This window comes from Cryptotermes secundus, unplaced genomic scaffold, assembly GCF_002891405.2.
Source record: "Cryptotermes secundus unplaced genomic scaffold, Csec_1.0 scaffold592, whole genome shotgun sequence".
Lineage (NCBI taxonomy): Eukaryota > Metazoa > Arthropoda > Insecta > Blattodea > Kalotermitidae > Cryptotermes > Cryptotermes secundus.
This window is the reverse complement of record NW_019734362.1, coordinates 285426-291784: the sequence shown is the minus strand read 5'-3', so window position 1 is coordinate 291784 and position 6359 is coordinate 285426.

Genomic DNA, 6359 nt, shown 5'->3' with positions numbered 1-6359 from the left:
TAGCTGTAACGTGATACATGTTTTCTGTAGCCAGCATGCCAATGGACTGGCCATGTAGCCATCACATGACATGTGTTTTCTATGAGGCATGTCCATGCTGTGCCTACATAAGCAAGCAGAATTCCAAAGCTGAAGCAGTAAGCTGGAGGAGTACAGGAAGTCAGCCTGTGAAGATTTAACTTTTGATTTGAAGATTTTATGTGTTCTGTAGTATGGCGATATTGGGAGTGTGTGATTTAGTGAGACTTTTATAGTTCTTGTGTTATAAATCCATGAAGACTAGTGCCAATAGCCTGAAGAGATTAGCATAGAGTGCTTTGTAGTGTGAAAATCAGGAACAGAATTATAATTAATTGTAGTTATGATCTGTAAGTGGTTAATAAATCCAATAACCAATCTGAACCCTGTCTTTAGCCACTGATACACGTGACTATATTTCTCATCATTGTAAATCATTTCCCCATACCCCCCNNCCCCAGTGAACTTCCTTTAAGCTTTTAACAGATTCATCCCAAGATGCTTTTTTGACTTTTTTCATCATCTTGCTCACTCTTCATAATATTGTCACATGTATTAGTGACTTGGATTGGCGAAGCAATTTGTTGGATATGCACCAATCGTAACTATAATTAGTTGTTATGCTGTCAAGATTACTTTAACTATGACACACAAACTATGAATGATTATCACACTCTAAATATTACTGTAACTCTAACATATAAAGCAAAGTCTTCAACATTGCTTGCTTGGTAACATGAAACTTGAAGAGTCTGTAGTCTCAAATTCTGAATCTCTCTCACTTACTTCCTCACTTCACATTTACTTCTTTATCAAGTTGAGGCTTATGTTATGACCGGCGGTCAGTCAACCAGTGTGTCTTAGAATAAAGCTTCCATCTGGGGCTTACAGCCAGATTTCTATTACTGTCAGGCAGTTGTGGGTTTCTTGATGTGGGGTGCTCTCTCTGATGAGAGGACAGTTCTGTCGTTTACAATTGGTGCTGACTCTCGCCAACGCAGTCATTCTCAGGTCTGAGTCCCATGAGGCTCCCAACCATATTTTATTGTCTCAGATTTGAGACTTCCCTTTTTGTCACCTCCTATGACTCTCAGGGCTATGGTTGAGGTATTCAACTGGCTTCCACACGTGTACAGCACACCTAATTCAAGGGTCCAGTTCATCATGTCATTGTAATTGTTTGTTTGTGTATGCATTGTCATGGGAATGTGTGTACACTAGGCAACGATGCATTCACTGCTATTTGTTTTCATGGAAATTAGTCTTTGTCAATATTCATTGCAGGGGAAACTAGATTACTGAGCCGTTGTCTAGCAATGGACGCCTGGCTCTGATGCCACTATTGCGCCTTTAAGATTTCATGTCACAGTATTTTCGATTTTCCCTGTTTTCATCACTCTCTTTTTGAATTTATATTGTTTTTAATAATAATTAATTCTGGAAAAGCATTATTCATGATTTAATGAAGTCCTCCAGGAAAAATAAGATCAAAATCGTATAACTGACATTTGGACTAGAAGTTCTTTACATTTACATTTTCAGTTTAAAGTAAGCAGCTGGATTGTTGAAAGCAGGTTATATTCTTTATGGTGAATTTTTTTTTTTATTCATGAACATACCAACCACTTTCACTGAACAATATAATTTTTAGCCATAGATACATCCCTTTATAGAGTGATTTGACAGCACCATCCAGTGTGACTCAAATGTATACTCATACTTATATGAATACCTTTACTTATTTCGGTCAGTTATGACCATCTTCAGAAGACATAACAACATGTTGAGGAAACTACTCTTACATTGATCATAGTACATCAAGTTAAATCAAAGTTTTATATATACATTTTAATTAAGATAAAATGTGGTTGAGTTAAAAAATTATTAAAATTCTTAATATTTAAAATCTTAAATTGCTAAGGTTTGTGTCTTTGTGCCTCTTCTATCAACAGGAGATTGGGGTGATATTGCCGTCCTTAAAAGTCCAGGCTGTATTGTTTTCCCCATTTTATGTACTTTGTTAAGAATCTGCAATTATACAAGTATTATGTGTATTTTACTTACTTAATATTTCTTTGACTGCATTTTTTTTAGTTCTATCATGTATGTTCCTACCTGTGTTGTTGAGCTACTTCTCCTTTGACTGTGTGATGAACTGATTTGTGGTGTGTGGGGTATTTATATCCCTGTTCCCTGTAATGATTTTATGGATGTGTACTCATGTCTTAATGCTATGTCAAACATACTGTTCTGGGTGTCATTATCTTTTGTACTCTTTTCTTCTTCTATTATTTCCTTACATTTCTTAAATTTGTAGGTATAGTAATTTTCTTTTATATTCATGATGTTGCCCTTTCTGGCATTTTCGATCAATTCCATAATTTGAAGAAAGTCGTCTTCTGGGATCTGGCACCATGTATTCTTTGTTTCAGCCGACGTTTCGGAGGAACAGAGCAGTAGCTACTGCTACTGCTCTCTGTATTCTCTCCGCAATTCACCTGTCCTGAAGATGGAGGCGATATGTTCCTCCGAAACGTCGGCTGAAACAAAGAATACACGGCGCCAGATCCCAGAAGATGACTTTCTTCATAGTAATCACTGTGAAAACCTCAAAACTTACAAAATTCCTTAATTTGTCCCATAAGCCTGTATTGGTGAACTTTTATGTGCTGGGCAAGGGCTGATTCATCTTTATTAAACCTTATTTTTCTTATGTGTTCCTTATATCTTGCTTTTAAATTTTGGCCTGTTTGTCCAGTATATACTTTGTGACAGCTCTGGCAAGTCATTTTGTATATACCGCTTTGTTTGTATTTGTTCATTGTGCGGTTGTCACTTAGTAGTTTGCCTATGCTGGTGGTTGTTTTAAATGTCACCATTAAGTTTGTATCCTTAAGCAACTTTGTGATTTTATGTATGTAATTTCTGGTGTAGGTGAATATAACCCATTTTTTAGCTTCTATACTGTTTTTTCCTTTATTATTTTGCTTTTGTTTTAGCTGATTATACAAGATCAAAACGTTGTTCTTCTTATATCTGTTTCCCCAACATGTTATGCCTTCTGAAGATGGTCATCACTGACTGTAACATGTAAAGGCATTCATATAAATATACATTTGAGCCACACTGGACAGTGTTGTCAAATCATTCTATAATATTTAACTAGTGTGATGGACCAGAATGAATAGAGTTAAAAATGCATCCTTTGTTTAATAATTTGATGTTGTGTGATAAGCACAGCATGTATAGAAGGTCTACAGAACAAGATAAAAACTGGAAATTAATTTAGGAGACTGTTTATGTTCAGATGTCAAGATGATTATATGAAACCGTCGTTTAAGTGTACATCTCATTGTCTTACATATTGTTGATGTCAGTTCAGTTGGTAATACATTGTATATTTTCTGGATGTAAACAGCTCCATGTTGAATATTATATGATCATATAATTATTTTTGGAACATGCTCATGCTCTGTGGAGGTTTTTTTGGGGGGATTCCCTTGTTGATTTCAGTGATTATGATGCAATATTTGGTAAGAAACGTTTTGTGATGAATATGGTTTACTGGCCTATATAGTTCAGAGAAGTTTTGTGTGTGGTGGGAATGTATTACCTCCATGCTCAGGAGCAAAGAATAAGCCAAGCAAGAAACCAGCAGAAGCAGATAGTAAGCTGAACCTATTTATTTAAAATGGAGGGGTGTAGAGTTGAATATGACAAGAAGGAAATCAGGAGAAGCAAGCAGAAAGCAGAGTGAGCTGCATGTGGAAAATTTGGCCTGATGTAGGCAAGCCCAAGCCTGAAACGAACTTTGAAAGAGTGATCACTATTTGTAAGGTGACTCAAAGCCAATGGGAACAAAGGAAATGGTGCCTTGGTTGTGACCTGAAGAGAGCTATCTGCATGCAGCTTGAAGTATGAAGTGAAGAGAGGTCATGTATCATTTTGCTGGTTCCTGCAATATACCTCTTAAGTGGCACATAAAGTATGTATTAGAATCTGAAAGTCCAAATATTTTCAGATCATATTAACCTAATTTTTCTTTATTCATAATTCATTAGAGGAAGTTTCAGTGCCCTCTGTATGGTTCAAGTTTCTCATGACTTCCAAGAAATTCATATAGATAGGAAGTTTGTACATACTGATATAATATGGATGTGTGCCTGAAAACTTATCAGTTCCTCTTCTGTCAGGTCTACCAATTTTATCTTCAATCCTGTGATAGTAGAAACAAGAATCTTGTAAGCCCTAGAGGCATGACATCTTTGCATAGTACTTCCACCATGAGTACACAGTTATAAGAAAATTGAGCTACTTTTATATCTGCAAGACATGTAAGATAAATTAATGTTAATATTGCCTGTCTGACTTGCTCTGCGCATCTGTTTCTTTTAAATAACTAGGTTAACATTTGTGCATATCACTATTTCTTCAGTCATGATATCATATACTTTTTCAAGAATGCATTCAATTCATCTTCATTTTTTCCCTTGACCTCTTGGATGAAGGCAGATTTTTCTCACAATACCAGAATAAATTGCGGAATCTTCATCCTTTCCAGCAGAATGATATTTGCCTCCTTCAGTCTTAAACCATAATTTCCTGTAGCTTATTTTCTGATAATAGAGTTACCACTGCTGCTGTTGTCCCTTGCATCATTTCTCCACAGTCCCTGAAAGTAATAACAGTAGGTTGTATACCAGCCCTCTTATAGGACCTATTTAAGGCATCTGTGTTAAAAAGTTAATTTTATAACAACAAAACTTATGCAGTAATACAGAACATAGAACATATGTTTCTAGAAAGTTTAACAGTTGACATTAAAATTGCCACTTACATGAAGCACAATAGACCACTGTAGGTCGTGGTGCAAGGGCCGAGAAGGCCCACCCCTTATACATTCATTCATGCCTTGTGTAACTGTATGCTCAAAGAAACAGTGAAGCAGATTCTTGCAACAGAAACATGGACAGCACTTAGATGTCACTTGCTTAGAAGCCGGCATTGTACCAGTTCATTTAATATCTAATCAAATTTTTGTTGTGCTCTTATAAACAAATTCACATAATTTTGAATCTGAATCTGAGTCTCTGGTCTAATCATTCATGCCCAGTGAAGGCTTAATTCCATTAAATTATGATCATTATAATGATGATCTTGTTCTTGTTTGTGTTCTAACAACAATACATGCAGTCCAATGTGTAAACTCATTTTTTTGGATACATTTTACTTATTTTTAATGTAACAAGGAGAGTGTTGGTTCTTTTACTACATCACTCAGAAATATCAGTTTTATGTCCTCAAGAATTTAGCTTGTACATGATCTAACAAGTTGTCCAAATCTTACATACTGTAATTTTCTTCTACTTAAGAGCGTGTAATACATTAGCATTATACATGTGGCATATTTCAGGCCTTCAGTTTTAAAACAAGTTTCAACCTTTGTTGCATGTACGAGGAGCATTTCATATATAATGCCTCCTATTTTTTAATGTAAACTACAACAGATACAGAAAGCATAATAACGCAAATAGAGCAAGATTTCAGCTACTTACAGTTATTTTTCCACATAATCACCACCTTTCGTTATGCACTTTTGCCAGCATTGAACAAGAGCCTTTATGCCGCACCCATAGAAGTCTGCGCCAGCAGAGGCTAGCCACTTTCTTACAGCTACAATGACAGCATCGTCTGGAAAATGTTGCCCACATAGTCCATCTTTCTTAGGCCCAAAGAGATGGAAGTCTGAAGGTGCTAAACCGGGGCTATAAGGTGGATGTGGTAGGACAGTCCAGCCAAACTTTGTAATGTGCGCGGTGGTTGCCAAAATCGTAGGGGGTCTAGCATTATCATGTATCAAGCGAAAGGTTGTCTGCTCCCCTGGCCTGACTCAGGAAATGCGGGCTTTCAGCTTTGTCAGCGTCGTCTTGTAGCATTCAGAATTGACAGCCTCACCAGGCTCTAGGAAATCCAAGAAAATCACCCCACCTATCCCAAAAGACCGTGCACATCACTTTCCCTGCCGATGGCTCTGTCTTGAAGTTCTTTCTTCTTGGGGAATCTGGATGTCGCCACTCCATGGACTGTCTTTTGGATTCCGGCTCGTAGTGGTGACACCACGTCTCATCTCTGGTGACGATGCTGTCCAGAAATATGTCACCTTCACTCTCAGACTGGTGCAACAGGTCCTGACAGACTTACATTCAATGAGTTTTGTGGTCCTGTGTAAGCATCTGCAAGACCCACCTGGAACAAACTTTGCGATAATCCATCTTCCTCAACATTGTTTCCAATGCATTACAGCTGATATTAAGCCGTGCACACAGTTCTCTGGTCATTAT